The 20,712-nt window shown below is 44.7% G+C and overlaps 1 protein-coding gene across 1 annotated transcript in view; it reads left to right on the top strand.

The window, feature by feature from the left end:
* LOC308077936 (uncharacterized protein) overlaps positions 1-20,712 on the top strand; it is a 196,499-nt gene that overhangs the window by 75,460 nt on the left and 100,327 nt on the right. The window lies entirely within an intron of this gene.

Below are 20,712 nucleotides of genomic sequence, written 5' to 3'. Positions count from 1 at the left end.
TTTTTCAGATTGGTCTGTTATAGCGCTACCAGGAGGCCGATTTGTGCAAAACATGTTTGGATATTACTCCAACAGATTTTGTCCAAACATCACACAAATCGGTACACAGTATCTCTATAGTCATGTGATCAACATGTGTTAGAGTCAATTTAGTTATCTATATTTTATTTACAGTTTTGGACACCCGTTGCTGCCCCCCGCTGCTTGAGCTATGCAATAGAACCCACAGGGTGCGGGAACCCCTTGATTAAGGAATGACAGACAGACTGTCGGGAGACAGTTGGACAGGGGGAAATGTTTGGAGCCTGAGTGAGGACGGCAGCAAACAGTTTTTTGACCACGAATATATAACCAGATTTAGAAAGAAGAAATTAGAAAGTTTTTGTTTGTTACTTTATACTGGACTAAACTTACATTTATACTGATTTATTTACACCACACAGCGAAGCTGATCGTTTGATCGTTTGCTAAAACAACGCTGTTATTACAAACAACTGGACCCTTGTAGGGTGCTGCTAGCACTGCCTACATAGCCTACACCCTACAGTAGTGTCATTGCTGTAACTTGGTATCTGGAATGTGATGCTGTTGCTGCAGGGTGAACTATGGGTATCATATAGTATAATGGATGCCTTTTAGCCATCCCACCCAAAATCACCGCCAGCCGCTACTGAAACTATGCATATGATAAAGAACTCACACACAACAAAGCGATGACAGCGTTCAACGTTCGCATGATAGAAACAGAAGCAGAACATGACCTGAGGACTGAAATGAGACGATGCCTCAGTGTACAATGAAAAGCTTTTATTGTACACATCTGTTCTAAAGAGGATAAAATTGTTGCTGTCAGTCAGAAACCTCTTATCTCCATATTTTATATGTCCTACACTATCATACTACAGTGTCGCACAAAAGTAGCAAAAATAGCGAATCTACAAGCTCTTGTAGATTGGCTATTTTAGCTACTTTTGATTTAGTTTTAAGTGAAAGTGGTTACAATTTACAATGTAGGCATTTATCAGACTCTCTTTATCCAGAGTGAGAAATAGTAAACAAGGTAAGCACATACATAGAATGTAGAGAGACAGTGTAGTGTGTCAGTAAATTTCCACCTGACAGAGACAAATTGAAAAGCTGTTATAATACAGGTTTATTGTGTTAATAATACAGGTTTATTGTTAATAATACAGGTGCAGGGGATGAACGATTAAGTGACACTGAGATCAGTGGTAATTGTTGTCAGGACCGGTTCCATCTGGTCTGGATGGAGCCCTGAGGCGACAAACCAAGCCACGCCAACACTATAGTTGTGTGTCTATCACACTCACCACTACACAACACTAGTTGTGTGTCTATCACACTCACCACTACACAAAACTAGTTGTATAATTATTACTGTTGGTTCAAAATAATTGAATGGTTTAGCTGATCTTGTGTGATATCATGAACTATCCAGATCTCTCAAGTCATCTGGGGTCAGGTCTACTTTCTGTCCCTAGAATCACAACTAAATATTCAGTTTTTATGCTCCATATATCTGGAACAAACTCCCAGAAAACTGCAGGTCTGCTGCCACTCTTATTCATTGTCTCCGCCAGGCCGAAAGGCAAGGCCGAGACTATGCAGCTGGATCCGCTCTGACACCAGGCCCAAGACGACGGAGCTAGACGATACCATCCCGGCCCTCCCCAGTGCTTGGTCCCAAGCCGGGGCCAGACCCAAGGATCCACCTTTGGTCAGCTCCACTCCAGTCCCCTGGACAACGGTCTCCCGGGGTAAACATGGGGCACCCTGCCCCCACTCCCCTCCTCCCTCTACCAAAAATAAGTACTCCCTCTTTAGCCTGGCGTAGCCAGACTATATCACTGCATGGATATGAGTCTGGTGCTTCCATGCGGACGTTTTTTTCCCCCAAGGGGCGGGATCAAAACAATGGCCCTCGACGCAATTTGTTAGACCTACAACCAACTACCAATTACAGTCTCCCATATTCGAATACTGGGCCCTGATTGGTCACACACGTCTTCTGGAGCAGGAAATGGATTCTCTATGGAGCGGTGCCAGACCCAAATCGCAGAGTGCAATTCTTTTTTGCACTCGCAGATTTGTCTGGTCCCAGGCTACTCCCTCTTGGCCATTGAAGATTTTCCACTAATCCCGACCCCAATGTAACACCCTCGATGTGGCCTCAGGGCTACTGGCTCCCGGACAGGTAAATGACCTGTTGCTGAAGGCGGTGGTCCGACGCCAGTCCGGGGGTCGAAATTCGCTCCAGCTTTCGGCGAAAAAGTGTGTGTCCCTCACGCCGGTCACACATCTCGGCCTTTCACTGCCCCCTCCGTCCCAGCCCTATCCACCCGCCCCCTTAGCCAACAATGTGGAATCCTTGCCTCCATCTACAGTCCTCCCCTTCATACCTCCCTCAGCGGTGATCATTGGTGACTCTATTATCAAGCACACCCGTTTTCCCAACGCAATCACTCACTTCTTTCCTGGTGCCACTATTCTCTCTCTAGGTCATCCTCAGACGAGCCCTCCATCGTTGCTTCCAGTCATCCCGACTCTCCATACATCTGGCCAGCTCATTGGTGCTATGGGCTCCTGCATCCTTCTTGAGCGTGTCCACATATGTTGGTGTGGGGCGTCCTCTTGACCGGTGCCCATGTGTTGGTTCCCACAGCACCAGTTTGCTGGCTGGCAGCTCTCGGTGCCTTTGGCAGTGTCCTGCTAGTCTCATTCTCCTTACAGCAATCTTCTCGCTCACCCTTGGTATTCCCTCATACAGGATTATGTTGGTAACATGCGCACTCTTGCTGATGTTAAGCACTGCACGCAGCATCCTGGTGTAGCACCCGTCCAGGGACTTCTCAAGGGCTGGTTTCAGGGTCCAGCATTCACTGCCATAGAGAAGAACGGACTCTACTGTCACGTAGAAGAAGCTGAGTTTGATTTGGCGGGGGAGATTGGAGTTCCATACACTGGTCATTCTATTCAGGGCCCTCCATGCATGTGCCTTCCTCACTTTAAGATCTTGCTCAGTTGAGTTGACCCATGAGCCCAGGTATTTGAAGTTGTTATAGGGAGTGTTGTATGCAAACACCCCTCTTGTAATGGTATGCCCCAGCAGCATTGGGGCATACGTGTGTATGTTACGTCCGGCCCGCCAGTTTAATACAGTCACACTAGAAGGTACACTGTTGTTTCGTGTCTCATTATTACACACTCAAACATGATGTCAGAAGTGGCTAGAACCGAATGTAGTTAAGTGGAAGGGTACCGTACTTCACTGCGGGACCCGTGAAGTCGACAAAAGAAAAAAAAAAAAAAAAAAGAAAGAAAGAAAGAAAAGACGAGTGAAACAGCGGTTAGCAGCAAGCTAAGCTAACAACATCACCATGGCAGCAAACATACCACCACCGGAGGAGATGAAGATGAGCGGCGATCTTGCAAGTAACTGGGACAATTTCAGTGCAGAATTTGAAGACTATGTATTGGCAACAGGATTAAATGAGAAAGGAAAGGATGTACAAGCAGCAACCCTGCGAAGAGTGATGGGCAGTGAATGTCGTCATATATACAAGCATAACTTGGGACTTACGGCGGAGCAGGGGAAGGACGTGAAAGTTATCCTCGACGCCTTGGAGGGATATTTCAAGCCAGCTAGAAACGTCATATTCGAGAGATATGTTTTTGGAAACTGCAAGCAAGATGAAGGGGAGCCCGTTGATGCATTTGTGACGAAGCTGAGGGAGAAAGCTGCTTCCTGTGAGTATGGACGACTCAGGGAGGAGTTGATAAGAGACAGACTGGTGCTGGGTGTGAGTGACGAAAGCGTGCGCCGTCGTCTACTCAGAGAGAAGAATCTCACACTAGCATCAGCCATAGAAATATGCCGTGCTGCAGAGATGACAGACATAAGGATAAAATCAATCACACAGGACCGGTCGCTACTAGAGACCGTGCATGCAACGGATGGCCGACGACCACGAGTTCCACCCAGGCAGGAACGATCGGACAGGTCTCAGTATCAGACCCCAGGCGCAAATGAAAGCACTACGTGCAGATTCTGCGGCAACATGCACAGGCGCGGACGTGACCTTTGCCCAGCATTTGGAAAAAACTGTCGCCACTGTGGAACAGCAAATCATTTTGCCAAGGTGTGTATGAAAAGGGGCCAAGCCACACGTCATACGTGCATACAGCAGACGCTGATGCACCTGAGGACATGGACAGGTCTAGCACAGAGGCCCACATATACACAGCAGAGAGCATAGGGGCAGTTCAGGGACGTGGGAAGAAATGGTTTGCTAACATAAAAATGAATAGAGGGACTCAGAGGTGCCAGTTAGATTCAGGGGCAACCTGTGATGTGATGAGCATAAAAGATATGAGGAGACTCGCTCCTGAGGCACAGCTACTACCAAGCCAGACCAGGTTAGTACTGTATTCAGGCCAATCAATGCACTCCATAGGCATATTCCAAACAGAGTGTGTAGTGAGGGGTAAAGCACACAAGCTGCATTTTGAGATAGTTAGGAGCGGGCAGAGACCCCTGTTGTCAGGTGAAACCAGTGAGCGTTTAGGTCTAATGCGTTTTACCATCCCTGAGGAGCTTCTTATGGTAGGACATAGCAGCTCAGAGCCGCTAACCAGACAGCACCTTGTGCAGACTTTCAATGATGTTTTCAATGAGCCAGTTGAGTCACTCCCGGGGGATGTTCACTTTGAGCTACATACAGATGTAACCCCAGTGCAGGCTTCACCACGCAATGTCCCAGTGGCTCTCAGAGATGCAGTCAAGGCTCAGTTAGATAAGTATGAGAGAGATGGCCATTTAACCACAGTGACAGAGCCTACAGAGTGGATTAGCAACATGGTAATTGTCAGACAGCCAGAGAAGCTGAGGATCTGCATAGACCCCAAGTCACTGAATCAGGCTTTAAAGAGGTCTCACTACATAATGCCGACACTTGAAGATGTACTCTACAAGCTGCCCAGGGCTCGCATTTTCACTCTTGTAGATGCACGAGATGCTTTTTTACAATGTAAACTAGACGAGGAGAGTAGTTACACCACCACATTCTGGACGCCGTGGGGCAGGAAGCGCTGGTTAAAGCTGCCATTTGGGGTGTCCGTGGCCCCAGAGATATACCAGCGAAAACAGCATGAGTTACTGGCAGGACTAGGTGGGGTAGAACCAATAGCAGATGACATATTGATAGTTGGGTGTGGGGAGACAGATGAGGAGGCCATACAGGACCATGATACAAAACTGATAGCGCTCATGCAGAGGTGCAGAGAGGTTAAACTGAGGCTGAGTTTAAAGAAACTGCAATTCAGGGTCAGAGAGGTTAAGTTTCACGGACACATTCTCTCGGCAGGGGGGCTCAGAGCGGACCCAGAGAAAATTAGGGCGGTCCGAGACATGCCACACCCCGAAGATGCCAAGGCCGTACAACGGTTTATCGGGTTCGTGACGTACCTCGCAAGGAGATCACAGCGGAAACGGACCACAAACCACTAATTTCTATCTTCACCAAGCCCCTTCTCACAGCACCCAAACGGCTCCAGAGCATGCTGCTCACGCTTCAGGCCTACAACCTCAAAGTGGTGTACAAGCCAGGACCTGACATGCACATCAGTGACACACTGAGCAGGGCCACAGCTCCATCACAGGGGACTGACACAAAATATACGAAACACACCATCTGCTGCCTGCAGAGGGCACAAGAGGACACTGAAAAAATAAACCAGGCTGAGTATCTAAATGTCACCAGCCAGCGGCTGAACCAGATTAAGCAACATACTGAGGGGTGATGGAGGCCTACAGTTGTTGAAAGCAGCAGTGCTCCGGGGCTGGCCAGATTGCCGGGAGGATACTCCTCTGGCGATCAGAGAATACTGGTCAATCAGGGACGAGATCAGTGCACAGGATGGAGTGCTTTTCAAGAGCCAGCGAGTTATAGTGCCAAAATCATTGCGGGCAGAAATGTTGAAACGCATCCATGCCAGCCATGTAGGAGGAGATGCCTGCTACAGACAGGCCAGAGACACGCTGTACTGGCCCAACATGCACGGTGAGGTCAAGGACTATGTGAGCCAGTGCTCAGCGTGTAATGAATACTCACATAAGCAACAGCGGGAGACAATGATGTCCCATGCACTCCCAACACGACCATGGCAGATCCTCAGCATGGATCTGTTCAAACAAGCTGGAAAAGACTTTCTGATTATGGTTGACCATTATTCAGATTTCTCAGGTCCACAAAGTTATTATGTGGGGCGCTCGTGAGCACCATATGGAGTAGACACGCTTTCCCAGAGCTCCTCTCCATATTCGACAAAAACACGGTTATTTACTGAATATTACGCTCAAAAGTTTCAGTTCTAACTTATCTCCTTCTACTCTGAGGCATTTCAAGATGACAAGATCAAAAATGAACAAAGCAAAGATGCAGGAAGACCTACATAACAAACAACCTGTTCCACAGGCTGCTCAGAAAACACCTGAGTTCGCCGCTGCAAACACAGAGCCATCTGAGGCCGACATCGATCCAACAAACATTCTTGCTGCAATACAACGCATGAACAAGACAATGAATGATCGATTTGACAATTTAGAAGCATCTTTGGCCTCGACCCGGGCTGCTTTATCGAGTCTTGGTGACAGAGTGAAGGAAGTGGAAAATGCCAGCGCTGATTACGACCGGCGTCTCACCCTTACGGAACAAACATGTGAGAAAATACAAGCTGAAAATGACAGATTGCACTTGAAAGTTCTTAACCTTGAACTGCGCGGTAGACGTCAGAATATCAAAGTCGTCGGCCTACCTGAGGACATCGAGAAAGGACAACCCACGGATTTCCTGATGAAACTTATCCCTGAATTACTGGGTGCTGATAACTTTCCCAAGCCAATAAAGGTGGAACGCTCACATCGACTTGGAAGGGAGTTCCATGGAGAGGGCGCGCGGCCGCGCGTAATGATCGCACGGCTTCACCACGTCCAAACGAGGGAGAAAATACTACAGCTGGCCCGCCAGCAGTTTCCCCTGAAGTTCAATGGCAAACCCATCTACCTATTTCCAGATGAACCCGTGGAGATGATGAAACAACGACGCGCGTACGGCGATGTAAGAAAACGTCTCCAAACTGCTGGCTTCTCCAGCACCTTCATCTACCCATCTCGCCTGCGTATCAAACACAACGGTACGGACAAGATCTTCGCCTCCCCGCAGGATGCGGTGGCTTTCGCAGAGACACTGGTCTCACTGGACGGTGAGGAGACAGAGGACTGACCGCTGATACAGTTTAATTCATCTCGGTATGTAATCTATATCTGGTGATCATTCGAATTGGAACATTTTCAAGACCGTTTTCTTTTTTATCTCCTCCTCTCTCCTTTTTTTTTTGTTTACCAATGCTGGTTTTAAGCATCTTGAATTACTGGAGAGGAGAGGGAGTAGACAAACTTTTTTTGGAGAGGGGCCAATGGAACTTTAGCGTTTATTTTATTTAATACTACTATATGGCCCGGCAACCCTTAAGTGAATATGAAGGGCAAATGCTCTCACTTTATTTGGGAAAGTGGGAAGGGGGGAGGGGGATAATGTTTTTCGTTTTCTTTTCTTTGTCTTATTTGTATTTCTTTAACAGGGCTTTCTATGTGTACACTGCTATTATTATTAGGAACACTCGTTATGTGTCCTAATTTATCTTTAAAAAGTGGAGGCATCAACTTCATCAGTTGGAATGTGCGTGGCCTGGGCCAGGTACTCAAACGAGCTAAAGTGTTTTCCCATTTAAAATCTTTGTCTGCTGATGTCATATATTTGCAAGAAACGCACATTAATCCATTAAAAGAGAATCTGCTTAAATGCAGTTGGGCTAATCAGGTCTTTCAATCCACGTTCTCCAGTAAAGCCAGGGGAGTGGCTATTTTGATACGTAATACTGTTCCATTTAAACACATTTCTACTGTTAGTGATCCAAACGGCAGATATATTATGGTTACGGGTTATATTAATTCATTTCATGTCACACTTCTTAATGTTTATGGCCCAAATTTTGATGACCCCGTTTTTTTCCGTAAAATATTTAATTTATTACCTGATATTAATAATACACACGTATTAATTGGAGGTGATCATAACATAACTCTTGATAATTATTTGGATAAATCATCTCAATCTAGCCACTCCTCTACCTCCTCCGTGGTTTTAAATAACTTAATGACTTCTATGAACCTAGTAGATATTTGGAGACTGGGGCATCCGGAAGAGCGAGAATACTCTTATTTCTCCTCGGTACATAAATCATTTTCAAGACTTGATTTTTTTTTGCTTGATTCCAAATTAATATCAAATGTGACATCATCAAAATACCACAATATTTTGATTTCAGACCATTCACCAGTTTCCTTAGTCCTTGACCTTAATTTTAAGAAGCAGCAATATAATTGGCGTTTTCACTCATCACTACTCTCTGATGCATCATTTTGTCAATGTATAGCTGATAAGATCTCTGAGTTTTTGGAAACTAACGATAATCTAGCTGTTACAGACTCTACTTTGTGGCAATCTTTTAAAGCTGTCATTCGTGGTCATATCATCTCTTTTGAAGCATCCATAAGAAAGAAAAGGCGAAAACGCCTCTCAGAAATTGAAATAGAATTATCACAATTTGAACGTAATTACAGAGACGCTTCTGATATATCTATTTTACAAAACATCCTGACATTAAAATACGAATACAATACTATTTTATCCACTCAAATAACTGAACAATTGTATAAGATTAGACAGAACCATTTTGAACTGGGGGATAAACCTCATAAATTATTGGCCCGACAACTTAGAGGTTTGCAAGCAAGTAGAGCTATACACAAAATCAGATCAAAGTCTGGGGAAATGATCATTGAACCTAAAGGAATAAATGACACTTTTCGGGAATATTATGAACAGTTATACACCTCAAAAGCAAAGGGGAATGTTGGTGATTGGCTGGGACATTTGAAACTCCCAAAATTTAATGATGCTGCTCGAGATGACTTAAACTCTGAGATCACCATCCAAGAGGTCCTAGATACCATAAATTCGCTCAATAATGGTAAGGCCGCTGGCCCAGATGGCTTTGGCGTTGAATTTTACAAAAAGTACTCTGCCAAAATAGCTCCACTTCTCTTAAGGATGTTTAAACACTCGTTTGAAACTGGGAAATTCCCCTGTACATTATATGAAGCCAATATTTCATTACTGTTAAAAGACGGCAAGGATGAGACTGAACCATCGTCTTATCGTCCTATTGCTCTACTGAATACAGATATGAAAATTCTCACAAAGATACTAGCGGGCAGGTTAAACAAACACATCTCCTCTATTATACACCCTGATCAGACTGGTTTTGTCCCTAACAGACTCTCATTCTTTAATGTCAGAAGGCTAATGAACATCATGTATCGTAGGTACAAGAAGGACTCTAAACTGGCTGTCCTCTGCTTGGATGCACAGCAGGCCTTTGATCAACTGGAATGGCCCTACATGGTCAAGGTATTGGAGGAATTTGGATTTGGAAATATATTTGTGTCATGGATCAAAATACTGCATGCACATCCAACTTCCTCCATCCTCACTAACCAAGATAGATCAGCACCTATTACACTACATCGCTCCGCACGCCAAGGCTGCCCCATCAGCTCGCTCCTCTTCGCCGTCGCCATAGAACCACTCGCTATTAGCATTAGGAACCATCCACTCATCAAACCCATTAAAATAGGGGGCATAGATCATCACATATCTTTATATGCTGATGATGTTGTTCTTTATTTATCACAGCCTGAGCAGTCTATTCCTGTTCTATTAGATCTCATTAAATCCTTTGGTGAGGTCTCGGGATATACAATTAACTGGCAGAAGAGTGAATTTATGTCAATAGGTGCTGAACTTGACAGTGAATTTTTGCATAACCTTCCTTTCAAAACCACAGACAAAGTGAAATATCTAGGGGTAATCCTACCAAAAAACCCTAAATTAATCATTAAGATGAACTTTCTTGAAAAAGTGGAGAAATTGAAGGGGGATATTGAAAAATGGAGGACTCTTCCTCTCTCCATGGTTGGTCGCATAAATGCAATCAAGATGGTTTCCCTCCCAAGATTTTTATATCTTTTTCAAAACCTTCCCATCTTCTTGCCAAAATCTTTCTTTAAATCAGTGGACTCATTAACTATGCCATTTATCTGGGGGTTTAAAGCTCACAGAATATCAAAGACACATCTATACAAACCTTGAGAAATGGGTGGATTAGGGTTACCATGCTTTTTGCATTATTATTGGGCAGCAAATGTAAGGGCCCTTGCGTACTGGCAGGATGGCTACAAATTAGAGGTCCCCACCGAAACTCCTTCATGGATTACCATTGAAAAGAATGACACTAAAAATACCTCTCTTCCAGCACTCCTCTTCTCAGCTCCTAGAACTCCCACTCACACCAGGATGGACAATTTTGTTATTTCAAATTGTTTGAAAATCTGGCAACAAATTAAAAAATTCACTAAAATGCCAGACACGTCCATACATACCCCAATACATAATAATCATGCATTTCTCCCATCTCTCTCAGATGTATCTTTTAATAGCTGGAGGCTTAAAGGTATAATCACCTTACAAGACCTGTATATTGATAAGCAGTTTGCTTCATTCACACAGTTGAAAAACAAATTTTCCCTCCCCACTACACACTTTTTCAGATATTTACAAATACGAAATTATGCTCGTCAATCTGTTCCTAACTTTGAGGTTCTCCCTGTAGATAGGTCACTCTATAAACTTTTATTAGGTCCACCTGAATCAAAAAAGATCATTTCCAAATTGGTAAACACATTCTCTGAGCAAATAAACTTTGTAACACACTCATTGAAAAATGCCTGGGAGGATGAACTAGGCATACAGATTAGGGATGATGTCTGGGAGGAGGGTCTCTGTAGAATTCAATCTTGCTCTGTTAATGTCCGACTTCAATTAATACAATTTAAAGTGATGCACAGACTCCATTACTCAAAAACAAAGTTACACAGAATATTCCCAACCATTTCCCCGCTATGTGACCGATGTAAAATGGCAGAAGCCTCTCTGACCCACCTCTTCTGGACATGTCCAAAACTTTATTCTTTTTGGTGTGATATATTTAAATGGTTTTCTGTTTTGTATGGATGTGTGTTTAAACCTGACCCAGAGATCGCACTGTTTGGTTTCTCTCGCTTATTGTCAAATCACAATGCCTCTGTACAAAGCACAATAATGTATGGAATGGTAATTGCAAAAAAAATGATTTTAACACTCTGGAAATCTGATGTTGTGCCGCACTTTAAGACTTGGTTATCTGAACTTACCTGTATATTACACATGGAGAAAATTCGATATGACCTGATGGACAATTCAAACAAGTTTTATGATATATGGCAGCCACTTCTACAGTAGATCACCTTGCTCAAATATCACACTGAACCTATTTGATGACTGTATGCCCTTCCACTTTCTACATTATCATTATTATTTATCTAGCAGTGTAAATGTATTACAATGACCCATCATTGTTTTGAAATTGTGCCCTGTCTCTTTATTTTATTTCTATTTTCTGTCTTCGTTTATCTTTTTTTTTTAATTTTTTTTTATTTTTTATTTTACGTCTTGTCTTTTTTTGAAAAAAACCTAATAAAAATATTATAAACACATTATTCAGATTTCTGGGAAATAGAGCTGCTCCCGGATCTGTCAGCGGAGACCACAGTGCTGAGGTGCAAGGCCCAGTTTGCACGACATGGACAACCTGACCGGGTAATTACAGATTGTGGCTCCCAGTATGACTGCGAAACATTCAGGAGGTTCGCAAAGGAATGGGACTTTGACCATGTCAAGTCCTCCCCCAGGCACCCGAGATCGAATGGAAAGGCTGAGTCGGCCGTGAAGATAGTGAAGAACCTGTGTAAGAAGGCAGCCAGTGAGGGTAATGACCCATGGCTGGCCATATTACAGTGGAGGAACACGCCCACGGAGGGCATGTTCAGCAGCCCTGCGCAGAGATTGATGTCTCGTAGACTGAGGACTCCACTCCCGGTCACTGACACGCTCTTGACAAGCCGAGTGTGGTCACTGGGGTCCCAGACAGGCTGCGAGTAAAACACCAGACCGCCAAACTCTGGTATGATAAATCGGCCAGAGATCTACCTGAGCTATGTATCGGACAGGACATAAGGATGAAACCTCTGCCTGGGGACAGGACGGGCAGGTGGCGAAGAGGAGTCTGCCTGCAACATGTGGGCCCCAGGTCGTACCTGGTGGATGTCGAGGGGACGTTCTACCGCCGTAACCGGGTGGACCTGCGACCAGCGGAGAGAGACGCTGCCGAGCGCCACCCTGAGCAATACAATGCGCAGCACAGCAGCCCACCCGCTGGGCAACCCAGCAGTCCACCCGACAACACAATGGACACTAACAATGACACTGGCACGGGTGCCCAGCAAGTCAGCCCGCTCAGACGGAGTGAGGGGCACCAGCCTTTGGCTGACCCACCACCTGTGCCAGGGCACAGGACGGCCAGTGGCAGGCTGGTAAAAGTGCCAAACAGACTGGATCTGTAGTGAATTCTGAATTATTCAGCTAAGTTTGTGTACTGTTAAAAAAAAAGAAAAAAAAAGGGGACTGTGACAGGTTTGTTATTGTTGTTGACACACACTAGTAAAAAAAAAAAAAAAAAAAGGAGGACAGGAGAATGTGAAATGACTATATACTGTTGTTGAAGACTTTGTGGATTGATTGTATGATTGAATTTGTTTTGCACTAATTTCTACTGTACTTGCACTAAGGATGTCAGCGATGTAAAAGTTATCATCTAAAAGAAGGGAGATGTTATAGGGAGTGTTGTATGCAAACACCCCTCTTGTAATGGTATGCCCCAGCAGCATTGGGGCATACGTGTGTATGTTACGTCCGGCCCGCCAGTTTAATACAGTCACACTAGAAGGTACACTGTTGTCTCGTGTCTCATTATTACACACTCAAACAAAGTCCTCGACTTCTTTAAGCACAGTGCCTCCTGCTGTAGTCAGAGGTTGATGTTCTGGTGGAACGTTGTAGGTGAGGACCTCAGTTTTCTTGTCGTTTAGCCTGAGGCCAAACGACAGCCTTCTAAATAAACTCCCCGGTCTCATAGAGTCACTCCCATAATCTGTCTCAAAACTCATAGTTCATATAGTTGTTATAGATGTTTCTATGGCTTATTGTGCATATTACTTATCATTGCTTCTTTCTTTAGTCTCTCTGCAATCGCTGGCCCCGTATTATCGCTGCTTGCAGCTATATTTGTTGTTGTTTTGCACTTGCTTTTTGGATCCTTCCCTCTGAAGTCACACGCAGTGTGCGTGCACATTGCAATGTGCAGGGGCCCCTGCACTTTGCAGGGGCTTTGCAGGGCACTTTGCAGGGGCCCCTGCAAAGTTAATAACAGTGACGCGGTCAGGTGGATTGATTGATTGATTGATTGATTGAATATTTTATTAGGCAAAAATGTACAAGTTAAAAACACTTTGTCTAAAAGGTCCGTCCAAAAAAGTCCTTGCAGTCTTTTTTCCATTAAGGTCCTTGGTATTCAATTCATAAACATATATAGTAGCACCAAAGAGTTCAATATCATCAGAAAACAAATATATATATATTTAAAAAAAGATAATAATAGGCTCAAGCTCAGGGGCCCCCCTAGCTCAGGGGCCCCTGGGCCTGGGCCCACTAGGCCCGTTGGATAATCCTGCAAGAGTAGCAAACCAGAGCGACCAGTGAAAAACAAGGAAGGGAATACAAGCAAAGAACCACAACAACAACAGGAAAGATGGGCAGAGTACTTTGAGGAGCCCCTGAATAGACCGACACCATCAAACCCTCCGGATATTCAAGCAGCGGAGACAGACCTTCTCATCCACTGTGGAATCCCAACCAAGCTAGAAATTAAGAAAGCCATCACTCAACTGAAGAACGGAAAGGCGACAGGACCAGATAACATCCCATCAGAGGCACTGAGTGCAGACATAGATGCTTCGGTAGAGATGTTACATCCACTGTTAAAGGAGACCTGGGAGAAAGGGGAAATTCCAACAGACTGGAAGGAAGGATACCTGGTCAAACTCCCCAAGAAAGGAGACCTCAGTCAGTGCCATAACTACAGGGGAATCATGCTGCTCTCAGTGCCAGGAAACATATTCAACAGGATTCTCCTGGAACGAATAAAGAAAGCTGTGGACCCGCTGCTAAGAGACCAACAAGCAGGGTTCCGGCAAAATAGATCCTGTGTCGACCAAATTACAACTCTCCGTATCATAGTTGAGCAATCAGTGGAATGGAACTCTCCGCTCTACATCAATTTCATAGATTATGAGAAGGCGTTTGATAGTGTTGACAGAGACACCCTCTGGAAACTGCTCAGACACTATGGCATCCCAGAAAAACTGGTCAACTTGATAAGGAACTCTTATGAAGGGATGACATGCAGAGTCATCCATGGAGGTCAGCTTACTCGAAGCTTCCACGTGAAGACTGGAGTCAGGCAGGGCTGTCTACTGTCCCCTTTCCTCTTCCTCTTAGCCATCGATTGGATAATGAAGGTCACAACAACACAGAGGAGACACGGGATCCAGTGGACAATGACCTCACAGCTGGATGACCTAGACTTTGCGGATGACATCGCTCTGCTCTTGCATAGTCAAAAGCAGATGCAAGAGAAGACAAGAGTGCTGGCAGACACCTCATCACAAGTTGGCCTCACCATCCATAAAGGGAAAACAAGAATCCTCAAGGTCAATATAACAAACAGAGACCCAGTGATGCTGGAGGGAACAGCACTTGAGGAAGTAAAAGCCTTTACATACTTAGGCAGTGTCATAGACAGTCAGGGCGGCACGGATGCAGACGTCAGAGCCAGAATCGGCAAGGCAAGAGCCACATTCATCCAACTAAAGAACATCTGGAGCTCTAAAGTCCAGACCAATCCTAGTCGGCCCGATTTTGGGCCGAATTGGCTTCGGGAAGCGTCGGCCAGTCGGTTAGGGGTCCGTCGGGGGGTCCGTCGGGACCTTTTCGGCCGACCCAGAGCCGACCGAACATGTTCAGCGTTTTAGCCGACTGGTAGCGCAGTGGCAGTGACAACAGAGGGCTGTCGGTGTTGCCAGATTATGTGAGAGAAACAAGCGACCATGTCTATGAAAACCTACATTCACTGTTTCTTGTTGTTGCTCCCAGAGAGAGAGAGATTGATTGATTTGACCTACTTTTGCGCTGTGGTGATTGGGAGCAGGTGTGTAAATTTGTCCAGTGACGGAGTCACATGCATCCGTGTTTATGTATAAATATGTAATGCGCAAGTATGTAAACATGTCCTTCTGAGTGGGAGTTCAAGCATTGCATGAATAGGCTCGTAAAGCAGGGAGATAGTGACAGAGGAAGAGTGGTAGAGGGGGAGAGAAAGAGGGAGGGAGAGAGAGAGAGGGAAAGAGAGAGAGGAAGGGAGAGAGGGGAGAGAAAGAGAAAGAGAGAGGGGAGGAAGACAGAGAGACAGAGGGTGGGAGAAAGTGGGTGAGAGAGAGGGAGATACCAGGAGCGAGGGAGAGAGAGGAACAGAGAAAGCGGGAGGGAGAAAGAGAGCAACAGAGAGGGAGAAAGAAAGGGAGAGAGAGGGAGAGAGAAACGGAGGGAGGGAGAAAGAGGGAGGTAAAAAGCGGCAGAGAGAGAAGGAAAGAAAGAGAGAGAGAGAGGGAGAGACAGAGGGAGAGAAAAAAGGGAGAGTGAAAGATTGAGAGAGAAAGAGCGAGCGAGAGATTGAGGAGACGGAAAGAGGGAGAGAGAGAACGAGCGAGAAAGAGGGAGGGAGAGAGAAAGAGTGAGAGAATGGAAAAGTGAATGAGAGAGAGAGAGACCCAGACCCAGCTAGTGACAGTTTTAGTCCGTTTTTTGGTGTGCAACACAACCCTCATTTAAGTGAATTGCTTTCACCTGCTGCTGCTGCTGTGCGCTACAGGGCATATCTCCGCCAAGCCAGGGTGACCTACCCAGGCTCATGAAATTCATATTCAGGCATAGTAGCCAATTAGAATGAAATCTGCAAAAACGGACTCATATACTGATACAGAACCATATATTGGCTATATATTATGGCTGTCGGGTGGAAATCTTGTATGTTCCTTTTTTATTATTATTTAAAAACAATTTAAAATCGTGAAAATAGCCAATCTACAAGCTGTAATTATTAATAATTAAAAAATACTATATTTTAAAGAGTGAAAAATCAACTAAAGTCATTATTAGTGCAAGTTCATTCACATTTCATTTGAATGAAAATAACTTGTGGGTAAAATACATTCTGTGAATCTAATGTGATTAATGTGACCCCTACTTCAGTCAGTGAAGTCCAGGGCTGAATGTGACATATTGAGACCTATATAACTAAATATTGGTCATTTGCCAACACATTATTTTGTGAAATAAATGGGTTATAACTTGGGGCTGGTGTTCAACCGCCCCAAGTTCTCCCACACAACCATCCTTCTCCGCTCTCTACACTGGCTCCCCGTAGCGGCTCGCATCCAGTTCAAAACCCTGGTGCTAGCCTATAGGGCAGTGAAAGGAACAGCTCCTTCCTACCTCCGGGCTATGGTCGATGCCTACACCCCTGCCCGACCACTTCGGTCTGCCACCTCGGGGCGACTGATTACCTCGTCACTCAAGGGTCCTTCTGGCCGATCCACACGGTCACGACTATTTTCTGTTCTGGCCCCACAGTGGTGGAATGAACTTCCCACTGATGTTAGGACAGCAGAGTCACTGCCCATATTTCGCCGCAGGCTGAAAACTCACCTCTTCAGGAAACACTACCCTTCCTCTCTGCCTGACCTACTTGTTGTTAACTAGTTGTACGAACGCTTGTTTTCTATTGCTGTATTGTTTATTGGATTATTGGATTGTTTATTGGATCTTGTTTACATTACATTACATTACAGTCATTTAGCAGACGCTTTTATCCAAAGCGACTTACAATTAGTGTATTCAACATAGGTAGGGAACGAAAACTACTAATCACCAGAAGTCTTTAGTGCATTTTCTGCAAAAACAAGCAACCAAGAGTATACCTAGCGCCAAGGTAAAAGTGCAATATATCAGCTACCTATTTCCTTAAACAGATGAGACAAAATAGCTAAAACAAATGAGCATGAGCTAAAACAAATAAGTGTATCGACTAAACAAGATCCAATAAACAATCCAATAATCCAATAAACAATACAGCAATAGAAAACAAGCGTTCGTACAACTAGTTAACAACAAGTAGGTCAGGCAGAGAGGAAGGGTAGTGTTTCCTGAAGAGGTGAGTTTTCAGCCTGCGGCGAAATATGGGCAGTGACTCTGCTGTCCTAACATCAGTGGGAAGTTCATTCCACCACTGTGGGGCCAGAACAGAAAAGAGTCGTGACCGTGTGGATCGGCCAGAAGGACCCTTGAGTGACGAGGCAATCAGTCGCCCCGAGGTGGCAAACCGAAGTGGTCGGGCAGGGGTGTAGGCATCGACCATAGCCTGGAGGTAGGAAGGAGCTGTTCCTTTCACTGCCCTATAGGCTAGCACCAGGGTTTTGAACTGGATGCGAGCCGCTACGGGGAGCCAGTGTAGAGAGCGGAGAAGGATGGTTGTGTGGGAGAACTTGGGGCGGTTGAACACCAGACGAGCCGCAGCTTTCTGAACAAGCTCCAGAGGTTTGATGGCAGATGCCGGAGCACCAGCAAGGAGGGAGTTGCAGTAGTTTAGTCGATACACTTATTTGTTTTAGCTCATGCTCATTTGATTTAGCTATTTTGTCTCATCTGTTTAAAGAAATAGGTAGCTGATATATTGCACTTTTACCTTAGCGCTAGGTACACTCTTGGTTGCTTGTTTTTGCAGAAAATGCACTAAAGACTTCTGGTGATTAGTATTTTCGTTCCCTACCTATGTTGAATACACTTATTGTAAGTCGCTTTGGATAAAAGCGTCTGCTAAATGACTGTAATGTAATGTAATGTAATGTAATGGTTATATTTCACAGATAGTTATACTATTCTTATAATATATTAAAATACAATCATCCTTAACCTTCAAGTTAAATGCATTATTTCCGTGGACTTAAAAATCATTTTAAAGAAAAAATCTTTATCATTTTTTTTGATGGCCTTCCTGCCCTGGCATTTGGCCTTTGTGCCCTCCAAAAAATTACAACACCAAAGGCCAAGTGGCCTTGCCCCTAAAATGACGAAATTCCAGGCTTGAATGCAATAGATGTACTCTGAGTCTGTTACAAGTAAAAGTCCGGAATTCAACATTTACTTGAGTAAAAGTATTAAAGTATTGGTATAAAAATGTACTTAAAGTACCAAAAGTAAAAGTACTAAAATGTTTGAAAATAGCAGATCTACAAGCTCAGAACGCGTGCATCGCAACACGTTGTGAGCTTGTAGATCTGCTATTTTCAAATAGCTTATAGGTATAAAATAGGGCTAAAGTGGTTAATGTATGTTTCATAATGATTTATATCTGCAAAGTTACTAGTAACTAAACATTTCAAATAATTGTTGTGGAGTACAAGTATAGACAATTGGAAATACCCCAGTAAAGTAAAAGTACCTCAAAATTGTACTTAAGTACAGTACTTAAGTAAATGTACTAGTTACTTTACACCACTGCACATCAGTGAAGAAAAAACGCTGGGAACATCCCTAAGTGGCTTTGCAGGGAAACAAGCCCAAAGTCGCTTATAATAAGCAGAGCTGGCAACGCTGGCAGGCTAAAAGTGAAATTAGCACATGAATGGCCAGTCGGCTGACAGACTTAAATGCCAACTTTTGCCAACCGAATACCAGTCTGTTGCAGTCTGTTGCAGTCTGGAGTAGTCTGCAATAGTCTGGACGAGTCTGTTTGGTCTGGAGTTACCTTAAAGAAATCAGCCAGCGGACAAAGCTCAGACTCTTCAGCTCAAACGTCAAGCCAGTACTACTTTACGGATCAGAGACGTGGAGGACAACAAAGACCACAACTATGAAGGTACAAACATTCATAAACAGCTGCCTGAGGAGGATCCTGAGCATTCGCTGGCCAGACACCATCAGCAATATCGATCTCTGGCAGAGAGCGGGTCTACCACCAGTGGAAGAGGAGATTAAGAGAAGAAGGTGGGGATGGATTGGCCACACACTCCGGAAGCCCATTACCAGCATCATGAGACAAGCCCTTAGATGGAACCCGCAAGGCAAAAGAAAGAGGGGAAGGCCAAAGAACACCTGGCGCAGGGACCTTGAGACTGACATCAAGCAGTGTGGACTGACATGGAAAGAGCTGGAAAAGAAGGCCCAGGATAGAGGACTCTGGCGGACTGTAGTCAACGGCCTATGCTCCATGAAAAGGAGCGATAGGCATAAGTAATGTTGATCACATGACTATAGAGATACTGAGTGTGTGTGCACAGTTTCGCAGTGACCGGGCCAACGGTGCCGGAGATTAGCTGCTGACAGACAGACGGACGGACGGATCATACATATCATCAACCTATTGCTATTGACCAGAGACCTGGTTTGAACCAGAGACCTTCAGACTGGCAGGTAGACAGTGTATTGACTGAGCTATTGGATAGACAGAATTGGACCTCATATATGGTAAATTATCATACAGCATGGATTGCTTATTTGTTCAGGCTTTGCTAAGGGCAACTAACTTGCTTTGCATTGTGGGTCATTTGGGTCCTTGACACATGGCTTCACCAAACATTTAAAGCCATCTTCCACCATAGAGGTATAATATAACTAGAGGGCGGATTGCCCCGCCCCCAGCTATCATTTCAATGAATGTGCTCAGTGGCGTTTTGAAGCACCCGGAAACCTGCCGGAAGTAGAATTATTGGTTAGATTTTGACCCCCCATAGAGTTATGAGCATGCGCACTAGTGTCCTTTTTGCGTTCTACGGCAGCCCGTGTGTCAAGGATTGAACGCGAGATATTTATTAAATACACTCGAGATGCATATTTATATGTAAATGCATATGTATGTATGTATAATATGTTTACATATTTATATGTATAAATATAAATATCTCTCAGTATGTTTTGCGCGTGCATGTATTTCTCCCCGCCTGCAGTTCCAGCTTTGGCCACTGGGGTGGCAGCTTCAATGTTTCTCAGCAACTCTGGGGGCTTGTCTTCCACAGATACCACCAGTAGGAGAGCATTGGATGACCATAGCATAATGAAGCACATTCTGTGGTTGTGTCATGTTTTGTTCAGGATCAGTGAAACATGAAGCAAGTAAACATCTCTCAGTGTGTAGGAGTGAGTGTTGGCACAGTGCTTGTTGAAAGCTGCAACAGCCATAACATCTCAAACTACTTCTGAAGGTTCCCATGCATTAAAGGGACACTTCGCCGATTTTGAGAAAAACGCTGCACAGTGCGTCAAATTACGTTTTCCGCAGCTTCTCACCTTATGTCCGCACTACATGACTGCAGGTGACTACAGGTGTAGTTCAAATCCAAACCAACCCCCATAGCTCAAAGGACCGGCCCCTAGGTGTCACCGTAACATTGTTCAACCTTCTTTCCCCACTCGGCCACTCCCATTAGCTACCTCAGAGGCAGAGTTTCGTCGCCCCTCCCGTTTG

Source organism: Gymnoscopelus braueri (assembly GCF_963280865.1).
Source record: "Gymnoscopelus braueri genome assembly, chromosome: 22".
Lineage (NCBI taxonomy): Eukaryota > Metazoa > Chordata > Actinopteri > Myctophiformes > Myctophidae > Gymnoscopelus > Gymnoscopelus braueri.
The sequence above is the reverse complement of the archived record's forward strand: the minus strand, read 5'-3'. Positions and strand labels throughout refer to the sequence as shown.